Raw genomic sequence first — 25,923 nt, 5'->3', positions numbered from 1 at the left:
GGTAATTTAGATAGAATTATTTTTATTATATTGATTCAGCCTACTCATGAGCAATTAATATTTTTCCATTTGCTTAGCTATGACTTCCTTTGTGTGAAAAGTGTTTTATACTTATATTCATATAGTTTCTAGATTTGTCATGGCAGGTAGACTCTCAAATATTTTATTTTGTCTAGTTATTTTAAATTTCTCTACCTTCTAGTTTCTGGTTTGTTGCTAGTATATAGAAATACTAATGATTTGTGTGGGTTTGTCTTGTACCTTTGCTAAAGTTGTTAATAATTTTAAGTAGTTTTTGTTTTATTCTCTAGAAATTCTCTAAATTATCACATCATATCATCTGCAATGAGTGATAGTTTTGTTTCCTCATTGCCTATTCTAATTCCTTCAATTTCTTTTTCTTCTCTTATTGATACAGATAACATTCTAGTACAATAATGATTAATAGAAATGATAATTGCCATCCTTACTTCACAACTGATTGTATTGGGAAGGCTTCTAGCTCATGCCCATTACAGATACTTGCTAATGGTTTTAGTTAACTATTATCATTTTAAGGTAAACTCCATTTATTCCTATGTTCTCCAGTGTTTTTAGTAAGAATGGTTGTTGTATTCTGTCAAAGGCTTTTTCTGATTAAATGATGGCCACAATAAAATGGTCACGCATCCACATCTGTGTAGGGTCAAGAGTAGCACCTTTTATAACAGAGAGACTTTTCCCACTATAAGACTCTCTTTTTTCCCATGCCCTAAAATAGATTGTGTTATCCTGGTGAAATAATGACCTGAAAATCCATTTGTATCTGGACAGTGTCTCAGCTTTAATACTCTGGCTCTTTTCCTTCTCAAGAACCAATCTGGCTTTTTGCCATGTAATTAAGTCCAAATGAATAAGTGACACGTGCCTTGACCATTCTGGGAGGCCATTCCTTTTGTCTGTATTTTAATAGAGCATCTCAGGACATTTGGGTTAATTAACATCTTTTAAGAACCTGAATAATAGCTAATAGTATAGAGGGCCTTAACGTATGAAGTTCCAATCAGTTTATTAGAGGAAAAAAATGACAAACACACACCAGGGGCTCAATCGTTTGTACGGTAGCCCTGGAAACTGAATTGACCAATATTTATTTGACATTTGCTAACATAAAAAGAAATCTTTACTTCTTCCTTTTCTGTGTACATGTAGCATTTTACACACAGCCTTGCCTTATTTGTCATTAACCCATTTTATAGAACATCAAGCAAAACAATGTCACTAGGGGCCTTCAATACCATAGGAACAGAACAGTGTTATTGGTCAGGATAAAATCAGATAACATTTGTATAAAGTATTTAGAAAAGTTTCTGACACATAGTAGTCACTATATAAATATTGTTTCCTTTCCCCTATTCTTGCAATAATGCACATTGTAGTATATCAGTGCCTTTTCATTCTGCCTGCTCTTATCTGGGCCTTCTTGTAATTTATTCCAGGAGCATCCATCTATGTGGGAACTTTGTTCTCTTTTGATATCACAAAGATACTAGTGGAACACAAGAAACATAAAATTATGCAGCAGAAATAATATATACAATGGGAGGTAAAAGAAAGGCGACATCATCAGGTGCTTTGATCATAAAAACATAGCCAAAAATCTTCTGGTTTATCGATAATGGGGAAAAAAAGATCCTTTCTGACTGGGAAGGAGGTAGTTAAGTAAAGGTAAACTAGGGCTTTATCAAAGCTGTATTGTGGAATTATAGAATGAATATGCAATTATTTTGCATCTGCTAGGTTCTAAGCAGTGTGCTAAATGCTGGAGATAGGAACAGAAAAAGGAAGATAACACTCACTTTCTAATAGGGGCAGACAATATCTAAAAGAAAGTTAAGCTTCTCCATCCGAAAGCCTGAAATCTTAAGGATATGAAATCCTGATTCTATGTCAATAGGTCAGATGTCTACAGGAAATAGAATTTGCAGAAGGTAAAGCTAGCAAAGTGTGTGTATGTGTGTGTGTGTGTGTGTGTGTGTGTGTGTGTGTGTTTGCATCGTGCCTATGTACATGTATACAAAAAAATTGGGGGCACAGAATTGGAGATGTAAAAAGGACATGGATAAGAATTGAAGTGACACTTTTCTGATTTTTTAGATTTACAAAAATCTAAAGTTTCCATGTGACACTGTATATTCTGACCAGATTAATGTCAAGCAGATTCTGATGATTTAATAGAAGGGCTGGCAGGAAGGAGTGGGATGCTTGTTTAATTTTGTGACTGCAAGGCTCAGCTTCAGACTGAATAGAGAGCAGAATGCACCAGAGGCCTTGTAGAGAAGGTGGGTGGATGAGAGTTCTAAATTTTCCAGATGATTTCTGGTCGCCACCCTGCTTTATGAATCCAACTTAACACGCTTCTCTGAGGCATTACCCCATCCTCCTTTGGAGGCAGAACTGGGGGAGGACTAGCTGTTCTGAATGTAAATGTAGTTATCTATATCTCTTGCAAATGCTTTTATCCAGCTTTTGCATTGTTATCCTTTAAAATTCACTTAATGTCAGAAATGTGCCAAGTGGAGTCTGTACAAAATAGAGTCAGACTGTCTCTGAATAATGGGCCTAAAATTATTTTTTAATGAAATTCTGTGGAGTCTTATTGGCAAGGGTAAAGGAACCCCTGACGGGTTTGTGGGGTGGGGGTGGTAAAAGGGGGAACAAGAGAAAGCAGTATGGTACAAAGAGTATGGTAATTCCAGTTTCCTGATTCTAAGCAAATCACCTGTGAACCTCAGGTTCCTCTGTAAAATGGGTATATTAATGGCATAATGGAAGCCATTAATATACCCATTTTACAGATCATTGATCCCACCATCATCAGCCAGTTATCATTAATCATATAATATAGCTTGTAAAAAGACATTTTACTTTAAAAATACCAGAGTAAATAATATGAAAATTACAAAAAAATAAATGGATGGATGAATGTTCATACTCCCTCCTTCTCCAAAACATTATTCCTTGGATCTTCAGAGCAATATGAGAGAGAGCTAAATGTTTCATCTCTTCCTGAGCCTAACACTTCAAGAGGAGGCTCATTCAGAGGAGATGGTTTGGGAAACCAGTGATAGTTTTGGGGGTGCCCTATGCTTCTCAGAACATACTTCAAACTGTACATGGTTGCCTTAACAGGATGCAGTCTCTGCCTCCTGGAGTTTACCCCTTCCTTGCCTTTATTGTGGTCCTATTAGTACAGGTGCTATTATAGGCAAATACTTCCTACCATTGCTTTTCTAAGGAGTGATGGCTAGGTCAGAGTTAAGACAAATGCTTCAAAGTGCTAAATCCAGTGTTGGCTAGAATCCATCACCTGATGAATTTCTTCTTTTCCTCCCATCTCCCCTAAGATCCCCTGGATCTTCCTTCCTTTAGGTTTTCCCAAGCCTCATTTCAACATTTCCATTTTACTGAAGTCCCTGTGTTGTGTGTCCACACATGGCCTTCCAGGACATGCAGTTCAGGATTGTTTTTTCCAATAAGGTCCCTAAAGTATCATGAGAATATAGAGATGTTCCAGAGGGAGGGGTTGGGTGGTGAAATACTACTTGCATCATCTATCTCACTTTGTAAACTTTAAAATATAATCTAAATTGTTATTATAATATATATCTATATACTAGTATATAGTATGTACATATATATATATATATATTCCAATAATTCAGTTAAATTCAGTGAGCATTTATGGAATACCTACTATGTGCCACAAAGTATAGGAAGCAGAAACAAAAAACAGAATAGTCTATGACCTCAAGATACCCACATTCTATGAGAAAGCAGGGGTGAGGATGGGGACTTAAGGGGAAAAACTTCTTGTTCCTGGATGGGTGTGCCAATCTACTCTCTTATGGGTGTATCCTTTTCCTGCACCAAATAATGGTGAGTCCTTTTAAAAGAACATTAAATTTGTGTGTATGTGTAAACCACACACACACACACACACACACACACATATCAGCAATACTTTCTAATTATAGTACCTTATTTTGCAAAGTTCACGTTCCTCACTCTCATTAATGCCACATATACAATCAGTTATCAAATCTTGGACTTTCTATGGCTACATCTCTCATTCATATGTGTGTATACATGCATACATATATGTGTATATGTACATGCATATGTTAAATGTATATAATATGAGCATCTGTTTGCTATATACAATACATACATGTATATATACATATATATATATATATATATACATTAAATGTTTTATACACACACATAAACATATGTATGTATGTATTCCTTTCTCTCCAGTCACAAAACCACTTTATGTTTTTTCTTTTGGATTAATCGGAAGTCTCTTCTCCACTGTAATTCCATCCTCCAAATAGTGAATGCCAAAGTAATTTTCCTAAAGTGCAAGTGTAATTATTCAGTAAATCCCAAAGACTCCTCTTACCTCCTGCATCAACTATAAACTGCTCTGTTTGGCATTTAAAGTCCTTCACAACTTCTCCCTTGCCATCTTTCCAGCCCTCTTACATTACACATTGCTCCTCTTCTGTGTTCTCTGGCCTATTTGCTATTCCTCTCACACTGAGCTTCATCTTCCCTTTGTGTACCTTAACATTGACTATCTCCCATTCCTAGAGTGCATTCCTCACCCATGCCTTTTATAATCTCTAATTTCTTTCAAGATTCCATTCAAACATCACACTTCACTACGTTTCCAGTTTTTCTTTAACTTAAGTCTTCCCTGAATGAATGAAAACAATTTCTTCAGTGCTGTGCTGGTTGTCTGGCTAATATGCCAAGAAATAGCCTTACTTCTGAATGAGATTTTAAATTGATTTGTTGATCTTAAACATTAATAATAACAATAACAGCTAACGTTTATATATCACTTTAAGGTTTGCAAAGCACTTTACAAATATCATTTTATCATTTACCTCTACAGCAATCCTGGCTATTATTATCCCCATTTTGCAACTGAGTAAACTGAGAAAGAAGTCAGGATACTTGCCCAGGAACACACAGTTAATTAAATATCTGAAGCAGAATTTAATTTCTTCTCTTGCTCATCTGAAGTCCTGTGTTCTACCAGTTGTACCCTTTACCTGTCTTGTTATATAACCTAGCTTAATATAAGTTTCAGTTGACTTTGTTATTCAATCAGTAACAGTAACTAGAGTATGATGTGAAAGTGGTTGGGTAGAATTATCAGCATTATGCTGGAACTAACTCAAATCTACTAATGAGTCAATTGTTAAATTTTTAGAGGGTACATTAATATCTTTGAAATCAGCAGATGCTATAAATTAGGACTTAATTTATTGTTTTATTAATTTTCTATACTTAAGAAAAGGATAGAGAAAAAGTTGATAATGCAGTTGAAACTTAAAAGTTTTTCCTATGTATATTTGGTAAGATAGAGACTGGAAAAGAAAAACTAGTTTTTAAATATTTACCAGCACATACCTGGAGGCAATAGATTATGGCTGACAGCAATTAAAACTATTCAATTCAACAAACATTTATTCTACATAAATATATTAATTTTACAAAAATAACTTAACATGTATACCCATATTACTGGTGGGCCAGCAAGCCAAGCTTGGTTTAAAAAGAAGAGGACCTTTTTTAAGTCTGTACAAATATATCTTTTCTTTCTGTCATATATATGGATGATAAACAGAGACAGTTGCAAAATAGGTAGCATTTCCCCTGCTCTTCAGCATTTATTATGCATTTATAACTTGTGTAAATCTATCAAAACCATTTAGTTCTGAATCTAAGTTCCAGAATATGTTTTCTAAAGAACTGTATAGTGAGATATACACCAAATTTCCTGAATATAGCACAGCCACAGATGCTTCACCTCAGAACATTATAAGAACTAAATAGCCTACATTGCAAGGACTGTGTGTATGCCTATATATATTACATTGTGGGGCGGGAGTTGGGGGAGAGGGAGAGCAGAGAGGAGAAATGAATCAAGCCTAAGTTTTCAGCTCTCTAAGTGACTGAAGGCAATTCATCAAATCCATCTACTGTGCAAAAACTCGGAAAGATGGCAACAATGATTCTGGCCTCACTGTTTTAAAAGGCTACTTCAACCATTTGAAAGCAATTCATTATCTTCTTCACCTGGGGTTTCCCAAAATAAAATGGAGGAAGGCAAATATCTGTCCTGTTCTTGTTGTAATTTGGTTTCTTTTTACCCTCCTTTTCACCACCTTTCCATCCCAATCACTTTGGGTATCTCCTGATGTGGTGTAATGGAAGGAGCACCAGTCAGAAGATGCGGGTTTGAATTCTACTCTTAAAACTTACTAGCTTGCTGGCTTTGGATAAGCCAATTTACAGAACTGAGATCTACCAGAGTCTAATCAGAGCAAATTTGGAGATCATCAGTTCCCCCACACACACACACCCACCAGCTTCTACCTTACTTTATAAACAAGGAATTTGCATCCTAGAAAGAAGTGACTGTACAACTTTGGCTTGTTTTGAATTTATGCTTCCTCATTTGCCCCTGATCATTGTATAATAGTCATATATTTATTGCCAGGTCCACTTCCCATAGCTACAATTCTCATTCTACACAAATACCTACTTCCCTTCTCAATATTTTTTTCCTTTATGATAAAAAAATGCATCCATCTTCTAGGAGTTGATGTGTATCTTTATGGTCATCTCAATTTATCTATCACTAACCTAATCTCAACCTTCTAGCCTTCATTCCAGTGCAGGATGCATCCTCAAGGCTCTGTGGACTTTCTCTCCCCATACAGGCCAATGAAAACTTTTCATCCCAAAAGTTAATTCTACCCATGGACTTCTCATCCTGGAAGTGCCCTCCCATTCTTGTAGCCTCTTTCTCAAACTGGCTTTCTCCATTTTATAGAGGATGCCCAAGCCAACTATATCTTTATTCCTTTCCTGGCTGCACTCTTGACTCTCTGGTTTTTCTGAGCAGGTGTGTCCATGTAATTACCCTCCCTTTTCAGCTTTCTTCTAGGTGTGGTCTTTACTCATTAAAATGTAAGGCAGGAATTCTCTTCATTTCAACTTGTATTTGAAATCCCAGGATCTACCATACAGTAAAAGCTTAATAAATGCTTCTTGACTTGACTTATTTACTAGCTTGTCTAAGAAAGAGGTACCTAAAGCTAATTCTTCAGGTAACTCCCTCAGCTCTACTCATCTCTGCCTCCTGAAATACCTTGCTCCCCAATTTCCCTACTTTTCTCTTTAATATCTTAAATAATTCCTCTCAATAATTTCCTTGCCTCTGACCTTCAAAGAAGTTTAGGTTTCCCATGTATACTTCTTACTTAAATATTTCAAGGAACTATCATTTCATCAGTATGTTTATATCCACTGAAGAACATTGCAGCCTCTCTATAATCTAGAAAAATGATTGTTGAGTTGAGATCAAAACACCTTCACCTCACCACCAACCCTGGTCATCATAGTCATAGATTTAAAGTTTTAAATGACCTAAGACCTTAGAGGTCTTTAAATGACCTTAGCGGTCCCTAGTCCATTTTACAGAAGAGGAAATTCAGATTCAGGGAAGTCATACAAGTAATAAGCAGAAGCTCCAGAGAGATCCCAGATCTTCTGTCTCTAAGTTCCAAACTCATATTATTTTTTGGTCCTTTCTCAGTTTAGCTATGCTAGTCCCCAGATATAGAGTCACCATGCTCATCCTCAAAGTTCTTTCAGCTTGGTAGAAACTTTCAGAGTTTGTATTCTGCCGCTGATGTAGCCTTCAAGAAACTACCATATCTATGTCATAATGAGGCAGCAGAGGAGGACTTTGGGTGGGGATATCTTTTAGCAAAGACATTTTTTTCAGATTTTCACTTGACTCTGCTCTGTTTAATTCAGAAGTTCACTCTGCTTTTCTCTTTAATATCTTAAATAATTCCTCAATCATTTTCTTGCTTCTGACCTTCAAAAAAGTTAGGTTTCCCATTTCTACTTCTTACTTAAATATTTTAAGGAACTATCATTTTATCAGTATGTTTATGTCCACTGAAGAACATTGCAACCCCTCTATAACCTAAGAATGTAAACATGTAAACATCCTATAAAAGAACAAGAAAAATTTCAGATTTCTCTCTGGTACCAAGGGAAGGCCAAAATAATTTATGTGGATTTTCTAGATCACTGGAATAGTATGTGCCTAATCCACATGATGTGGAAGAGATAATTGTATAATTTGATGACGTTATATTTATTCTACTTTATTCCCCTCTCTCTTTCAACAAAAATTCTTTGATTGAATCAAGCAGATTTTTTCCTTACAATATTCCCTTTCATTTCTATTCTTAACTGTATTTTCCCTTTTGTGCATGGTCTTCCCTGATTCTCACTATTCCCAAAGGATCAGGTGAAGTTCTGCCTCCTTTATGAATTCTTACATTAGGAAATTCCATATCTTTCTGCACTTTTTATTGATTTATTCCCTTGTCGCAAAACACATTTGGCAACTTATTAGATTCTTTTAATTGTGTGTAGCATCAAGGAATACCATATATAACAATGTATAACAATGTACATTGTTAGTGAATATAGTACTCTGCCCTTATAGAAAGGACTTAGGAAATATTAGTCAAATGAATAGTTTCATGTGAATACCTTATCTCTTTGCCTGGACTGAAAGTTTCTGGAAAACAAGAATTTTCTGTAGTAATCAGTGTCTAGCAAAGGGTTAGGTATGGGGCAGCTAGATGGCCCAGTGGATAGAACATAGCCCTGGAATCAGGGGGATTTATGTTCAAATCCAGCTAGCTGTGTGATCCTGGGCAAGTTATCTAACTCAGATTGCTCTCACACACAAAAGTTAAAAAAAAAAAAAAAAAAAAGATTTAAAAAAAAGGCAAAGAGCTAAGTAGGCAACTAATATTCAAAAACTAAAAATTTGAAATTTTTTTCATATTAACCAAAAAAAGAATGACCCTCCGTGTAATCTCTGACCTTACAATACAAATTGCTTTGTTGCCATAACAAAAGGATTTATAACCTGGAGTTTATTAATTTCTTTTTTAAAAATTGATATTTATATTTCAATACAATTGGTTTCCTTTGTAATCCTAAGTATTTTATTTTATTCCTTTAAAAATATTATTCTGAAAAGAGCCCATAGGCTTCACCAGACTGCCAGAGGGTTCATGCCACACGCAGAAAGCTTAATAACCCCTGGATTAGGGACTCTAGTAACTCTTATGCAGCAGAAAACATTTTGAAGATAATAATAAGGATTAACTTATTGCCAACTATAAATGCCTTAATTTTCCTTGGGGATAAAGAACTAAGTGGAAAAAAAAAAAACTTGAATCCATCTGAGCCATTTCCCCCAAACAGTAGGGGCTGAAATTTCAATTATCTACCCATTAAGCCCATTCCTTTTACTTAGCCTTTTATAGTTACCAGATACTTGGTAGTCATCATCCATTAACTCTCTCCTTCCTTCCTTTGGGGGAAAAACAACAGTGAAAACCTCCTCCAAATCATCCTTTCTTTTATTACTTTCATTTAACAGGTTCAGCAGGCTGCCTCATCACTATGACACTTGGCCTTATGTGCATTTATCATCTAGAGTTCTTTATCGACAGCCTAGCCCAATGTAAAGAAAGAGCAATGAATTGAGTCTTCTCCAGAAAAAGCTTCAGTTTCTCATCTATAAAATGAGAGGGTTGAATGAGATGCCTCAGGGGTCTGTTTCCAGTTCCAATATTTGATGTACTGCATTCGAAGATCCTTTTCAGCTCTAAAGCTACAATCCTAATGGTCCCGTGACTTTCAGATTATAGAAAAGTAGCCATGCCCAACCCCCAATCTAGGCAATACTGAATACTTAAAAGTTTGCTAAGTGATTTACATGAATTTTTTTGAGACTCCTAACAACTCTGTATTGTTGGTTCCACATTGTTGTCCTCTTTTCATATGAGGAGAAATCTCAGTCTCAGAGAGTTTAAATGACTAGTCCATGGACACATATTTAGTATCAGAGGCAGACTTTGAATTCAGGACTCACAACCTCACAACTCTAACTTATAAATCAGTAGATCTCTCTCTCTCTCTCTCTCTCTCTCTCTCTCTCTCTCTCTCTCTCTCTCTCTCTCATTCTCTCACCCCCTCTCTCCTTCCCTCTCTCTCCTCTTTCTCCTCTCCCCCTCTTTCTTCCCCTCCTTTCCTCCCTCTTCCCCCCCCTCTGTCTCTCGCCTCTCCCCCTCTCTCTATCTCTGTCTGTGTCTGTCTGTCTCTCTTTCTTCTTGCCTCTCTCTCTTCCTCTCCTTCCCTCCTCCTTTCTCTCTATCTCTCTCTGTCTCTGTGTCTATCTCTTTTTCCTCTCCCTTTCTCTCTCCTTCCCTCCCTCTCCCTCGCCTTCTCTATCTCTCCCTCTCCTTTTTTCTCTGTCTCTCTCTGTGTCTGTCTGTCTTTCTCCCCCCTCTCTCTCATTGACTTTCCCTCCCCCTAACCCTTACATATTTCTGAATACAAAAGAAGGTGGTGAAAGGATAGCTAGACTTAGAGTAAGAAAGACTCAAGTGTGAACATTACCTTACTTATTAGTTATTCACTCTTAATCAAATCCCTTGACTTCTTTCAGTGTCAATTTGTCCTCCTGTAAAATGGGGGAAATAATAGCACTTACCCACATGAGATTGTTATGAAAATTAAATATTCTAATATATGTAAGAGTCTTTCCAATCTTTAAGCTCTATATGTGTTAACTAATATTTTCCTTGTGAATGAAAAAGAAAAATATAATCTTCTGTTCAATTTCCTTTTTGTCAAAGCAGATCTTTTCGTACAAATCACAAACAACTCTGGCAAATATTGCATAAATGGAAGAGAATATCCAGATACCATCTGGGTCAGAGGTTTGAAAATAAAAATGTCTGAAATTGCCTCACTCAGCCATTTTCTATTGGCCCAAGGAGTGGGAAGTGACATTTGCTATGACCCTGTTTTTATGCTTGGCCTGTCTCTTACCTGTATACTTTAATCTCAGCATTCCAGGTTACCAAGGTTTCACTCTATTCTTCTCTGTTAATCAGAAAGAGGCCATATGGAGGGGAGTTGAAGGAGGGGGAAAGAGACAGGGAGTTTTCATTTTCACATTATTCAATATCATCTGGGTCTCTTTGGACTTCACCGAACGCTGAAGCAGTTCTGCCCCTAAGTACAAAAACCAATACAGATGTCGCACATTGGCCCAGAAACCCTCATATGATGGGTGTTATCAGGGCTTAAGCAGCCTCCTCTCTTTAAGGGCTTTTCTGAGATGAATAAAATAGCTATGACAAAAGACGAAATGAAAAGCTTCCATCCAACTGGGGGGAAAAGGAAGTGAAATGGAGAAGGAAGGAAAGTATGGCAAGAAGGAAGGAAAGTATGGCATGAAATAGGGGAGGAGGAAAGGGAGAAAAGTTTTTATCCAACTGGGAAAAAAAGAGAAGTGGAATGGAGAAGGAGGGAAAGTATGGTATGACATAGGGGAGGAGAAAGAGAAAGGAATATGGGACTTGGCTGCCTTAAAATTGCTGTTGCTGGGTTCTTAAATCACAAATATTAATTGGCTATTTGGCAGTTGTGATAATTAGGTCTTTGGAAGAGCTGTGAAATAATGGCAAGGTTTCAAAGGTTACTTATGGCCAGCCCCCTTAGAGCAGGGGCTAACTGACCACAACATAGCCTGTCAAGATTTTGCAAAATGAAATGAGAGTAAAACTCAAACATCTTTTTCTTTTTTTCCTGTTAGCAAACAAATGGAGCAAATGCAGAGTCCTCCTCCCCTCCCCATGCCCTGCCAAGAATTGATCATTACCAACAGTTAATGAAGAGTTAGCTAGTTAATAGCCCATGACAAATCTAAGGGCCTTTGGTGTTCTGACAACAGTGACAGCACTGACCAATTTCCCCAAGATTACTAACACTCACAGCCATTGGGGAAGACATCCGGGAGGGAATATGCTAAAGACAGTTGTCAGCACTGAGGGAGGAGGAGGGTGAGAAATGAAAATGACAGCTTGGTAACACGCAGTGACATTGGGATCTCTGAGCAAGGATGCAAGGAGCACCAGGAGCCTTGTAAATACTGAAAAATATAGGCAAAGGGTGCAACGATTTGAGCCCAGAAGGAAGGCTAGTAGGTGTTCCCAGTGTTCCAAAACTTGCTGAGGGTCTCAATGAGTTCATTATGGTCTGTATCTACACATTCCAGTCTTGTTGCCATTATTTGAGACATTTGGGGAATCTCTGCCTTTGACCATGGGATGTTCTTTTGAATATTATATTAATAAAAATGTAACTGACATTTATATAGCACTTTCTAGTTTACCAAGGCTTTAATATGCATTATATCATTTGCACTTCATAACAACCCTATGAGCAAGTGTTATGTGGATTCTTATTCCCATTTTATAAATGGGAAACTGAGGGTGAGAGAGGTTAAGTTATTTATCCCCAATTACTCAACTAGTGTCAAGGTGGAGGGATCAAAGGATTTAATTAAATCTGGATCTTAGAGACTCCAAACCCATCATTTGATTCACCAGGCTATGTTGCTCCTTAACTTCTTAGCAGTCACCAATCTTCATCCTTAGAGAGTAGATTTGTTTTTAGAACTAGCCAAAGTAATTTGGTATTGAGTCTGAGGAATTAGGTGGAAGATCACTGAATAATGCCATCTGGGGTAACTGGGATACATACAATAATGGAAGCAGTACTGTTTTTGAAATCAAATGACCTGGGCTTCTAGTTTAACACTTATGATCTATATAGTCTTGAGTGAACCATTTGACCTTCCAAAGCCTCAATGCCTTCATTTCTTCATTTATAAAAATAAGCAAGGTAAATTGTAGGTAATTTCTAGGACACTATCCTGCTTTTTATCTATAGTAAATATGTGATGACTCATAGCTCTCACTAGTAGCACTTAAAAGTTTACAATATATTTTCCTTAAAACAAACCAATAAGACAGGTCATGCAAATATTATCATTTTCACTTTACATATATAAGCTTCTTATAAAATAATCAAGCTCATTTTCCTGTATTCCTGATGCAATTTAGGCTTGTAATTTCCTAGTCCTTGGGAGAAATATCTTTACCACGATTTCCCTACACCAAGGAAATCAAAGAACTAGAGCAAATATGTGAGTGTATTATTATGAATGCTATATATGAAAGACAGAATGAACAGTGTTGGCCTCTTAGTGAAGAAGATTTAGGTTTAAATCCTGTCTCTGAGACATGTTGGCTATGTAACAACCCACAAATCATTTAACTCCTTGTTGTACTGTAATCTAATATGTATTGGTAGATACTGAGAATTCCTGATAGTGATAAAATTGAAAGTTCATATTCTCCCCTCCAAGAAACAACACACCTACACACACACACACACACACACACACACACACACACACACACAGAAAGAGTATACAGGTGTGTCTTTCAATAATTTATAAGTTATAATTGGTGAAAAAGACTAGGAAAAAAGAGAACAATTTACCAACCAGAAAGCCAATAAATAATGACTATTCACTATTCTCTTGCCAGCTGCTTTCTAGCCAGTCAGAACACTGCACAAACACAAATACCATGTAATGAAGATCAAATGACTCTTCATAATTCCATAATGATAAATATTTTAGTTTTTTTTTTTTTCCCACTCCAGATGTCAGTGCTATTTGGGGCAATGGAAGGTTTCTGGAAAACAGTTGGCTCTGATATCATAGGGCTATGCCTTTGTGGACCCATGTGACACAATATCTAGAGCCCTAAATTTGATCAAGCCTCTAAGGCAGCCAGTGTATTTGAACATTTCCTTCAATTCTGATTAGAAAAGTTCTTCTTGCCTGACTGCCCTCCCACCTAACCAGCCCATCCCCCTGAATACTGACTCAGCAGAATACACTGGTCAGATGATTTGTCACTGGTCCCTTTTAGAGAGCTGATGAGACATAGAATAGAAATCAACTCATCTCGGTATCCCTGCCTTTTTTTTTTTTTTGGGAGCATTTATTACTAATAGTTAGAAAATGTGAGATTGTATGATCATATACTCTTAGAATTATAAAGGACCTTATAGTCTCCTAACCCAATCTCTAACCCAATGCAGGAAGCCCATTCATAATATCTTTAAAAAAAACAATCACAGCCTCTGTCTTCACACTTCTAGTTTATCAATATTCCTCTTAATGTACACTACTCAACTTGCCCTGTCTTAATAATACTATTTTTTCTGTTTTTTGGTCAATTTTTCTAAAGTTTTCTTTTAAAAATTCTTTTAAAATGGCTCTATGCGGGGGCGGGGGAGGGGGGAGTGTAGCAGAGAGGGATTTGTTAAATGCAGGCACTGTCAAACAAAAGATGTTAATGACATTTTTAAAAATTGCTGCTCAAAATGGGAAATGTACTCCATGTAGAATCAGACCTGCATGGAATGAATATGAGTCTTCTGTTCTCAGACTTGGGCACAATACTTAGATGTGTTAACTGTCTTTTTTAGCAAGCAGGTCATATTGGTACAAACTCATATCAAGCTTGAAGTCAGCTAAAATCTCCAAGACCTTGTTCACATAAGCGGCTGTCAAAGTAGAGCTTTCCTATTTTTTGTGCAATTGATTTGGGAATATAAGTGCAGGACTTTATATTTATCTCTGTTAAAGTTCATCTTCTTGTTTTGAGCCTTCATTTCAATCTGTCAAGATTTTCTTCAGTGTGATAGTATATTAAACCTTCTCCTTTCCTTGGTCCTTAGCCAAATACTCTCCATGATGCCTCCACATTAAGTGTATAGTTTGACAAACAGTTCTAATCACTCATCCCCTCTATATCTCCTTTTTAACAGGATATATGCTCCTGTTGATGTAATAATAAATTAAACTTCTCTGGTTTTTTCTATTTTATTCCCCAAGTCATAAAACACTTAGGATACCACATAGCCCCTCTGCCACAGCATAAGGGGTTTGTTTAACCCAGCCTCTTAGGGACTTTCCAGCTCTATAGTTGTGATCCTATAATCTTTGAAGGCAGAGGCTGTTTTAATTTTTGCTTTCATATTCCTTAGGACCTAGAACAGTGCCTGGCATATAATAGGTGCTTAATAAATATTTGTGAATTGATTCATTAATTCTATTAGCCAACAAATAGGAGAGTCATGTTTGCCAACAAATAAGGGAGTCATGTTTGTAGCTCTTCCCAACCAATAAGAAACATAGATCTCTTAATGTTTCAACTGGAGATGATTGAGGTTTTTGTTATTTCTAAGTCATTTTTCAGTCATAGCCAACTCTTCATGATCCAATTTGGGGTTTTCTTGGCAGAAATACTAAAGTGGGTTGCTATTTCATTCTCTAGTTCATCTTATAGATGAGGAACCAAGGCAAACAGGGTTAAATGTCCAGGGTTACGTAGCTAATTGAAAATTGAAGACTGGGTATGAATTCTTGAAAAAGAATCTTTCTACTTTCAACCTTAGGGCGTTTTTCATTGTGCTACCTAGTTATACTGTATATCCACTTTATTCTTTACTTGTAAAATGGGGATAACAAAATCTATCAGAATGTTATTAGTCTTGGGTATATAAATGTATATATATATACATATATATACATCATAAATCAGGGGTCCTCAAATTTTTTAAATAAGGGGCCAGTTCACTGTCCTTCAGACTGTTGGAGGGCCAGACTATAGTAAAAACAAAAACTTTGTCTTGTGGGCCTTTAAATAAAGAAACTTCATAGCCCTGCGTGAGGGGGATAATCATCCTCAGCTGCCGCATCTGGTTCACAGGCCGTAGTTTGAGGACCCCTGCTTTAAATGTCAGTTATTATTGCTATCCATGACATGTTCATTACTATAACCATTGGATCCTTGAGAGCAGGGCTTTTGCTTTTCTTTGTGTCCCCAGAACTTAGCACAGTTCTTGGCATACAATAGGTCTTAATAAGTGATCGTTGGTTGAATTTTCCACTATTTATCAGCCTTAACATTTTTCTAAGCATAATCTTTTAGAACCCTCATATAAGAATTTATATACAGATTAAAAGTGACTATTCTATGGAAGTTACATGTTGCTATGTCCTGGAGTGAGGAAGTCTCATCTTTCTGAGTTCAAATCCAACCTCAGACACTTAGCCACATGATCCTGGCCAAGTTCCTTAACCTTGTTTACCTCAATTTTCATATCTATAAAATGAGCTAGAGAATAAAATAGGAAAACACTATAATGTCTTTGCCAAGATGAAGCTACAAAGAGTCGAGACAAACTGAAACAACTGAACAACCACAACAATCTACAATTCAAAAATGTTTATTGCTAAAGAGAAATTTGGTAGACTGGAAATCAGAATCATAGAGTTGAAAGGGAACTCAGAAGTCATCTGGTCCAACACATCAAAAAGCCTCTTGGAAGCATATTGATCACCTAACTATTGCTTATAGGGTTCAGTGTATCACTACTTGCTAAGACAGCCCATTCTACTTTTGAGGTACGCTGATTGTAAGGAAATTTTCCCTACACTAAAGCTCATTTTGCCTTCTATTGATTCTGCCTTTTGGTGCTAAATGGAACTAGATTAATCTAATTTCCACATGATACCCCTTCATAGACTTGAAGATATCTTATACCTCCCCATATCCTAGCAGGTCTTTTGTCTCCAGATTAAATATCACTGATTCAATTGATCGTTACCTGGTATGGATTTCTTCCCTTCTTATTCTCTTATTCTAATTGCATTCTGATAATAATGCTTTTCCCCAAAATGTATAAAGCAGAGATGAACATAGTATTCCAATAGAGAATGAAAAGAGCAGTGTGGTAGCATCACCTTGTGGTTCTGGCTCTTTCTTTTAATATAAGACCCCATGAGCTCTCCTGGTTGCCATTTCACTTTGGTGAGTCCTATGGCATTTTCAATCCACTAAAATTCCTAGATTTAATTACTTTTCAATGATGCCTGCCTCATTATTTATTTATGAAGATGATTTTTAAAAGCAAATGTAGGATTTTATATTTATCTTAACTATATTTCATCTTGTTAGATTTGCCAATATCTCTGCTCATAAAAATCTTTAGAATCTTTTAATACACTCATTCAGTATATTAACAAGTCTTCCCTGCATCAGGAAATTTAATAAGCATCTCATCTGTGCCTTAATTCAAGACTATTGATAAAAAAAAAAAAAAAAAAAAAACTAGTTCAGCAGTATAGGGCCAAGCAAAGATCTTTGAGACGTCATTGGGGACTTAATCCTAAATTGATATCAAATGGTTAATTATTGCCCTAGGAGTCAAGCCATTTAATCATTCAAATTTTATACTTTATTTTTGAAGAATGTCAGGGTAATTCCATGTCTTGGGACTAGCTATAATTTGAAACTGAAAAATGTCTTATTTAGACCAACAATCTAGTTGAAAATCTAGTGTAACTACTTAACTGTACAAATGGAAAAATGAGGTCTAGCATGACTAAATGACTTATTGAACCTCACATAAGTATAAGTCATGGAGTCAAGGTATAAACCAAAATCCTCTAATTATAAATCCAGTGCTCTTTCTACTATACTGTTCTAGGATCCTAGACAAAGTGTTGGGAGATACTTGAAAGGTCATCTAGTCCCATCCTATCACTTTACAGATGAGGAAACTGGGGTCATGAGAGGTTAATTGACTTTTTTTTTTATAATAGCTTTTCATTTTCAAAATACAGGCAAAGATAGTTTTCAACACTTACTATTGCAAAACCTCGTGTTCCAAATTATTCTCCCTTCCTACTTTCCCCTTCTTTTAGACAGCAAGTAATCAATACAGATTACACATGCACAATTCTTCTAAACATAATTTCCACATTTATCATGCTGCACAAGCAAAGTCAGATCAAAAAGGGAAAAGAATGAAAAAGAAAAAAAAAAAAAAACAAGCAAGCAAACAACAGCAACAAAGGTGAAAATACTATTCTGTGATCCACATTCATTTCCCAGAGTCCTCTCTTTGGATGCCGCTGGCTTTCTCCATCCCAAGACTATTGGAATTAGCCTGAATCACTTCTTTGTTGAAAAGAGCCAAGTATACCACGGTTAATCATCACATAATCTTGTTGTTGATGTGTACTATGTTTTTTTGGTTTTATTCACTTCACTCAGCATCGATTCATATAAGTCTCTCCCGGCCTTCAAATCATCTGACTGATCATTTCTGATAGATCAATAATATTCTATAACATTCATATGCTGTAACTTACTCAATTATTCTCCAACCAATGGGCATCTGTTCCATTTTCAGTTCCTTGCCACAACAAAAAAGGCTTCCATAAACAGTTTTGCACATGTGGGTTCTTTCCCCTTTTTTAATGATCTCTTTGGGATGCACACCAGTAGACACTGCTGGATCAAAAGATAAGTACAGTTTGATAGTCTTTTGGGAATAGTTTCAAATTGTTCTCCAGAATGGTTAGATCCATTTATAACTCTACCAGTCATGTATCAGTGTCCCAGCTTTCCCACATCCCCTCCAACATTTATCAATATCTTTTTCTGTTATCTTAACCAATCTGAGAGAAGTGTACTGGTACCTCAGAATTGTCTTAATTTGCACTTCTCTAAACAATAGTGACTTCAAGTACCTTTTCATATGACTAGAAATAGCCTGGCTAAAAATTGTCTGACCATTTATCAGGTTAATTAACTTCTTAAGGGTCACACAGATAGTAAGTGACAGAGTAGGGATCTGTCTCCATACCATGTGGTCTCACTGCTTCCTAAGTGAGTATGGCTACAAGTCTACAGAAAAATAGAAAAAAAGGTTGTTGTTGTTCTTAACAAGGGATCATGATTTGTATTGGAAACACTTGCTTTGAGGTTTCATGCACTCTTCAAGAATTCTACATCCCACAGATATCTCCCAATACTTCTACATCCCTGGAGGCAAGTAAAATAGGAAGGAGTGAGGAATGAAAAAAAACAACAACAACAACAACAAAAAAAAAAAAAAACAGTTGTGATGGTATTGAATTCTTACTAGTTTTATCAACAATTATTCAGATTTGTAACTTTTAACTGAGTCAGTCAGTTGAGTCTGCCTTGATGAGGAGCATCAAAGTACTTCTTCCCTCCTCTATACCTGGCTCCTGTTGATATTGAAACATTGAAGGCTTTTTGACCCTTATCCAAATACTTTTCAGGACCTCCATGGACACACTTACTTCACACTGCTTCTGCCAGTTCATTTTGAAGCTAGGCTGATTTTGTTTTCTTGAGGCCTGTTAGAGCAAATAGGCCCAGCCCCTTGTTTGTTGGTTCCTGTAGCTATGTGCATGCTATGGCATGATTTCTTACCAAGCCTTAGGTAAATAGGAAGAAAGCAGAAAAGCAGGCAAAAACTAGAGGCCCAATTCAGTGCCCCCTTTATTATTGCAACATTTGGCAATGAGATAAGAAACTCCGGGGAGGAGGGGGGAGGGGGGGGAGGGCAGTCAGGCTTCAGTGGGATTTCCTTCCTTCTTATATTCACTCCTACCCATGAAAATAGAAATAGAATTGAAAAGAGAATTTAAAATGTTGATAGTGTCCACATAGATCATGTAGGATCTATCTATCTTTGAGGAGCACAAGACAGTTGAAGTTTAGAAACACAAAGATTTGGTTTGCTTATCAATAAAAACAAAAAAAATGGAAAGAAAGTTTGGAATCATGAATTATAGACGGAGCTGGAAGAGATTTTAGGGGCCCTGTAGTCCAATGTCATCACTTTACAGTGAGGAAAAGATATAGATGAGGAAACTGAGACCAAGAGAAATTAGGTAATCTGCTCAAGATCACAGCTATTTTATGTCAAAGGCAACATTCACAGTCAAGTCTTCCCTACTCGAAGTGCAACATTATCCTAGTTGCCCAGGGTATCAGATAGCTATGAAATGAGTGCCTTCACTTTACAAATTTTAAAATGGAGGCCTAGAGAAGTTAATTAAATTGCTCAGTGAAAACATGGCTGGTTGAGAACAAAACTTAGACTGGCATCTAGGGTTCCTAACTCCCTGTACAGTGTTCTTTTCCATATATCATGCTATCTCTTTTAAAGTTAAAGAAAGAAAAAAAAGGATAAGATTAATACCTAGAACATCTGCTGTTCTTTTGGATCTTTAAAATGGTTTGTTTTCTTTCTGATGAGTAAACTACCTGCAAACACCTCCCAGGTTTGCTTGTGCACAGAAAGCAATGAAACACACTTTATGTAGCAATTATGTCCTGTCTTCTTGAGATAAAGTGAATTGTTTTATTTAATCAACACAAAAATTGGACCACCTTGCCAGGCAGAACTACCAAACAGCCAGTTAAACTGGCCTTTTGGGGTGTGGCTATACCACCACCTGGAGCTCTTTGGATAAAATTTCCATTGCCAGGTACTTGCATTGTAAGACAATTTTACAATCCCATCTAGCAAGATTATAAAGCAGCTGCTAACACACCAAGCCTAGCGGCAACTAATAGAGGGTAGTTTCCCCTAAGCATTGTGGTTCCAAAAAATTAAAACCAAACCCACACACCCATACATCCTCCTCACACAAAACTTCTCTTCAGAAGACAAGAAGTAAAACCCTCAGCACAATAACAAAATTCATGTTAGGAAGCATCTGGCCTTCATAAGCTTCATTTCACTGTAATTTCCCATGTACTTTATACTCTAGCATAAGAGTTTGTGAAACGGAGAAACACTATTTCTAGAATTCTACCTTAACTCTACCTCCAGCCCTGATTCATGTGCTTTTCAGAGAAACAGAGCGCTTGGGAGATGAAGTTTGGTAAAATAGGAAATGGAGTAGCTAGTGAAAGAGCTAGGGCTACATCTCCTAACCCAATCCATTCTATTTTATACTCTATGATATGACTATTCATAATTGGTAAACAGAAAAAGAAGAAATCCTACTCCAGTTTTAAAAGATTGGTATTGCATCTAGAACCACTATTCTTAGTGGTTAAAGACTGTAATATAACATAGTATACATATACTATATATACATATTCCATGTACAATACAATTATTATAACATAATTTTATATATAATTATAGCAGTAATTAAATTATAATTAAATATAACTATTATGATATAATATTATGATTATATTTATGCTACTTATAATTTTATTGTAATATATAATTTTAATATCCCGAGTATAATTTATATATATATATACCTCTATTTATGAATTCACCATGATGTATGATATGGAAGCAAGAGGCAGCAGGTTATAGTGGCTCTCAGAGAGTTAGTTTTGTAGTCAAGAAGACTTAGGTAATATTCAAGAATATTTCTGGCACCTACTTGCTATGTCACTTAATCTTTCAGTACCCCACATGATTCTCTAAGTCAAAGCTTCTTAAATTGAGGGTCATGATCTCATGTAGGATCTCGTGATTGAATGTGGTGGTTGTGATATTATGATTTATTTTCAGTAAAGATTTGTTTGTATTTTTATATACCTATGTGCTTGGAGTCACATAAAAATTTCTCAGGGGAAAAGGAGCTCTGAGTGGAAAAAATTTAAGAAGCATTTCTTTAAGGGCACACATTTCTATTAAGTGTATTCTATGTAAAAGTACTGTGCTAGATGTGCTAGAGGTTGCTTTAATGTATAAGGCCGAATTCTGTCATCTGGAACCTTATAATCATATCCAGAGAAATTCAGATAATAAAGGGAAATAAAGACAATAGGTTTTATAGCTGTTGTTGATTTTCATTGGCAGTAGGAATTTCTTCACCAGAAGATTTCCCCATGCTAAGGAAATCACAGATCTGGCCAAAAAAAAAAAAAAAATAGTTAACATAGAAATCTAGAATTGGAAATTAACTTATAGGTCACCTAATATAACCCCTTTCATACTATATGAACTTCATCTACAATATCCCCACAAATGCTTTTCCAAGCTCTTCTTAGATATTCCAGTGATAGCTTACTACTACCCAGTAAGACAGCTCATTTTATTTTTATACAAGTCTAATGTTCAGAAAACTCATTTTTATATGTGACAAAGGACTGTAATGTCCAGGCTAGCTTTCTGGAGGATCTTGGGATCAGCCTTTGGTCCCTTGGTCTTAGTGGAGGAAGGAAGGAGAGCCACCAGGATGGTCAAAGATAGAATGCCCCATTTCCAGTCCTTCTCAGCCCTTAAATACCTTGGTATGATTACATCATTACAGCATACTATGTATGTGTGAACTAGAGAACAATCATTTCATCAATTCCACTCAATTAACACCTTGTTTCAAGTATACTTTTCCAGAGTTCCGGCCCTCTACACAGGACTATATAATCATAAATCTAGAGTGGAAAAGACCTTAAAAATCACTTAGACTGATGTATTCATTTTAAATGTGAAAACATTGAGGTCCAGAGTAACTTCAGCTACTAATCCTAGCTTTGCCATCTTAAATTATGTTCTAAACATGGCAGGCTATTAAATATGTGATGATCATTATTATTGCAAGTCCTTTATAATCAGCTTTCCTGGTCTCTTTAACCATTTCTCATTTGACTTAGTTTTTATTATCTCGTTGTCTGCCCTTTTTTAAGTATAAGTTTCTAGCAGACAAAAACTTAGGCACAGTCACCCAGCATAGTACTGCATATATCTTATCATAGGAGTTCAACAGGTATTGGATAAATGAAAACACATTCCCTTCCTCTTCTTCCCTTCAGGGAAATGATGTAATAACATAAATAATGCAATCATGTTTTTACTTATAGATGCCTCACCCTCATACAGTCTTCATTACAAATACAGTTCTTTGGCCAATTGCACTATCCTGGATAAAATAAAGCTATTCCTGAATCATTTCTAGTCAGTGGAATCCAGTCTATCCACACCCCACTCTCCCAATACTTATCCATACATCCACACTAACCTGCTAGGTCTCAGATCTTCCATTATTTATTTGCCACTATTTAAATCAATATTATCTGGCTTCCCAAGGGATCTGACCTCCTTTAAAGATCACTTATCCAAATCCTCAGAATAATTCTGTGAATGACAATGTTGATATCATTTTGAAACTAGTACATGAATCCAGAAAGTATTTTATAAATTCTACTTTGGTGTGGAACCAGTGACAGGAAAGCAAAAAGTGTCTAAACTTTTCTAAACCTCTTGACAAACTTATTGGTGCTTTCAATAAAAGGGCAACTTATAGCAAAATAATAAAAATGGAATTTAGTGCTCTGAAAGCAAAGGAAATCGTTATAAGCTCTGACAATAAAAACAGCCTTTGGCTTTTGTTCTATCCCTAACCCTCAAATACTCACAGGATTTTACATATTTTTAATAATGTGATTTTATATATTCTTAATATTATATTTATTATAATATATTTTATTCAAAATTATGTTATTAAAATATGCAAAATCCTCTGAGTGCCTCAGGGATGGAACAGAACAAAAACTAAAGGCTGCTATTAATGTCAGAGTTTATTTACAAGGATATACTTTGATTTCAAAAGGCAATGAGCAACTAGTTCAAATACTGAATTCCATGGTTTATTATTTCTCTTTACAACTTCTAAGAGAAGTAGAGAGTGGTGTTTTGTTTTGTTTTTCCCCAGTCCCATGAAGAATATCAACCAGAGAAACCAAGGCATTGGTAGGCAAAAATATAAAGTGAATGAATGATGAAGTTAGAAAAAGACCCCAGGTTGCCTACTCTATTAAGGCAGTGTACTACTTGAATGTTAAGAAGTACTAAATTCATAAAATTTTAGACTGAAACCTAGAAAGGATCTCAGAAGGCATTGACTCCTTACCTCTCCATTATACATAGAGAATTTGAGGTGCAGAAATGTTAAGTGCTTTGCCTAAAGCCAGAGAACTAGGTAATGATGATTTCCTAAAGCCATAGAACTAGGTAATGAGTAGAGAGAATGCAAGAGACCATTTGCGTCATAGTCTCTCAATATTATAGAATGAACTTTAAAGAGATTTGAATATTATAAAAATGGTTGAAACCCAAGTATTCAGACACCAAATTAATCAATCTTTCCCTAGAGCCATGTTGATTGTTTAAAGGTTATAAAAATGTATTATGTATGATTCAGTTTCACATTCTAAAGGAGGAAATAACATGCAAACGATCATTTATATACAAGTTCTATGTAGTATAAATGAAAGGTCACCTCAGAGTGACATCATGGAGTGGTGAGAGGAAAGGGAAATAAATAGGTTTCCTGCAGAAGACTTTGAGATTTGAGTTGAGACTTGAAGGAAGCCAAGGAACATAGGAAGTGGAGGTGAGAAAATCACATTGTAGGCATGTGGACATGAAAGGTTATGTAATAGGAACAACAAGCAAGCTAATGCTTCTGAGCTATAGGGTACATGGAGAAGAGTGAAATCTAAGAAGACTGGAAAAGGAAGAAGGGACCAGGTTTAAAGGACTTTAAATGGCAAATAGGATTTTTGTAACTGATCCTAGAAATAATAGGAAACCATTGGAATCTAGTGAGTGAGATGGAGAAGGAGGTGTTATGATGGAAGAGATGCTTCAATAGCCATGGAATGTCCTATCAAAAAGTGATTGATGACTCCTTTTGACATTATCAGATGGTCATTTTTGTTTAAAAAAAAAAGGTTTATAGGATCATGGATTGAGAACTGAAATAGACAATGGAACTTAGTGTAACCCATAGATTTTATAAATTGTGAAATGACGGACCTGAGAGATTATATGACTTAATCCTAGTCACAAAAATGAAGTCAGTGACAAAGTCATTGTTTGAATCAGTTCCTCTGACCCCAAATTCAGTGATCTATTCACTACACCATGATAGAAGATTCAGGTAGATTTTCTTTGATTTGGTGAGGTCTGACATTTTATCATGAAAAGTATGAAATGTGACTAAAAGATTTAAAAATCATTATTGATTTTTCCAAAGTCGTGCTGATTATTACCAGAGCCCTGATATCTTAAATTCCACCTCAGAGTTTCATTTTACAAGCTTATTACTTTATGTGAATTAACTCAGTATTTTTCATTCACATTTCATATTGCATTTCAGAAAGGAAAAGAAATGATTCCTATTTCTAACAACCTTTTCTAGTGACTTGTCACCATCACTAGTCATTTTTACCTGTCTTTCTCTTAATGGAAAAGGGCAGCTTTTCTGTCTTCAAGTATGAGAAAGTTTAAGAGAGGAGAAAATTCTTTGAGAGCTACAAACACAGCAAAGACAGAGCTCCCAGAGAGATGACAGCCTTTACAGGATTCTGTCCTGGAAACAGCTTGTGAAGTCTGAGAAAGGAAGGGAAAATCTATTTGGGTGACTAAACAAGAAGTATGGAGAAGAGATATGATATGATGGGACCCAGTAAGCAGTATTAAGGAAGCTGTGACCCATCCCAAAGGGAAAGTATCCTTAATTCTCAGTGCCATGAGTATTTTGGAGAAGTGAGACAAAGTAGCATCTCTAACCTTAACATTTACGTTTCCCTAAGGCTTAGTAGAGGAACAAGTATTCCACAATGCACTAGTCCAAGTCAAAAGTATACCAGGGTCAGGAATTTTGTCTTGTATCCCTTGCATCTAACTATTGTGTATTAAGGAAATGTCAGCCCAAGGGACTGACAGAAATGACATTCAATGTAATCTTCAATCAAAGGATTATCCCCGCATAAAAAGAGGGGGACAGCATCTGGCATTACTTTGAATTCCTGGCCTTGGGCATGATGCTGACATTTGCTGAGGTAAGCTTGTGTTAATTTATCATTCCCACATCAATGTGTCCATACAATTTGAAGGGAATCACTTCTAGACGAATTAGTAGGACCAAAGGGTTTCATGCAGACAATTACACTTGCCCCAAGCTTTTTGGCCCATTTGGAAGGCCTTTGGACCAATTTTGATGCCATTCAAAGGTGTTACAGA

The 25,923-nt window shown here is 36.2% G+C and overlaps 1 protein-coding gene and 1 long non-coding RNA gene across 4 annotated transcripts in view; one reads left to right on the top strand and one right to left on the bottom strand.

The window, feature by feature from the left end:
• SLCO3A1 (solute carrier organic anion transporter family member 3A1) overlaps positions 1-25,923 on the top strand; it is a 372,919-nt gene that overhangs the window by 201,654 nt on the left and 145,342 nt on the right. The window lies entirely within an intron of this gene.
• LOC127551366 (uncharacterized) lies at positions 13,658-23,069 on the bottom strand. The gene is made up of 2 exons (XR_007951068.1): positions 21,207-23,069; positions 13,658-18,398 (listed from the first exon to the last, which is right to left on the bottom strand). It is a non-coding gene; the product is annotated as an uncharacterized LOC127551366 (long non-coding RNA).

Source organism: Antechinus flavipes, chromosome 2 (genome assembly GCF_016432865.1).
Source record: "Antechinus flavipes isolate AdamAnt ecotype Samford, QLD, Australia chromosome 2, AdamAnt_v2, whole genome shotgun sequence".
Classification (NCBI taxonomy): domain Eukaryota; kingdom Metazoa; phylum Chordata; class Mammalia; order Dasyuromorphia; family Dasyuridae; genus Antechinus; species Antechinus flavipes.
The sequence above is the reverse complement of the archived record's forward strand: the minus strand, read 5'-3'. Positions and strand labels throughout refer to the sequence as shown.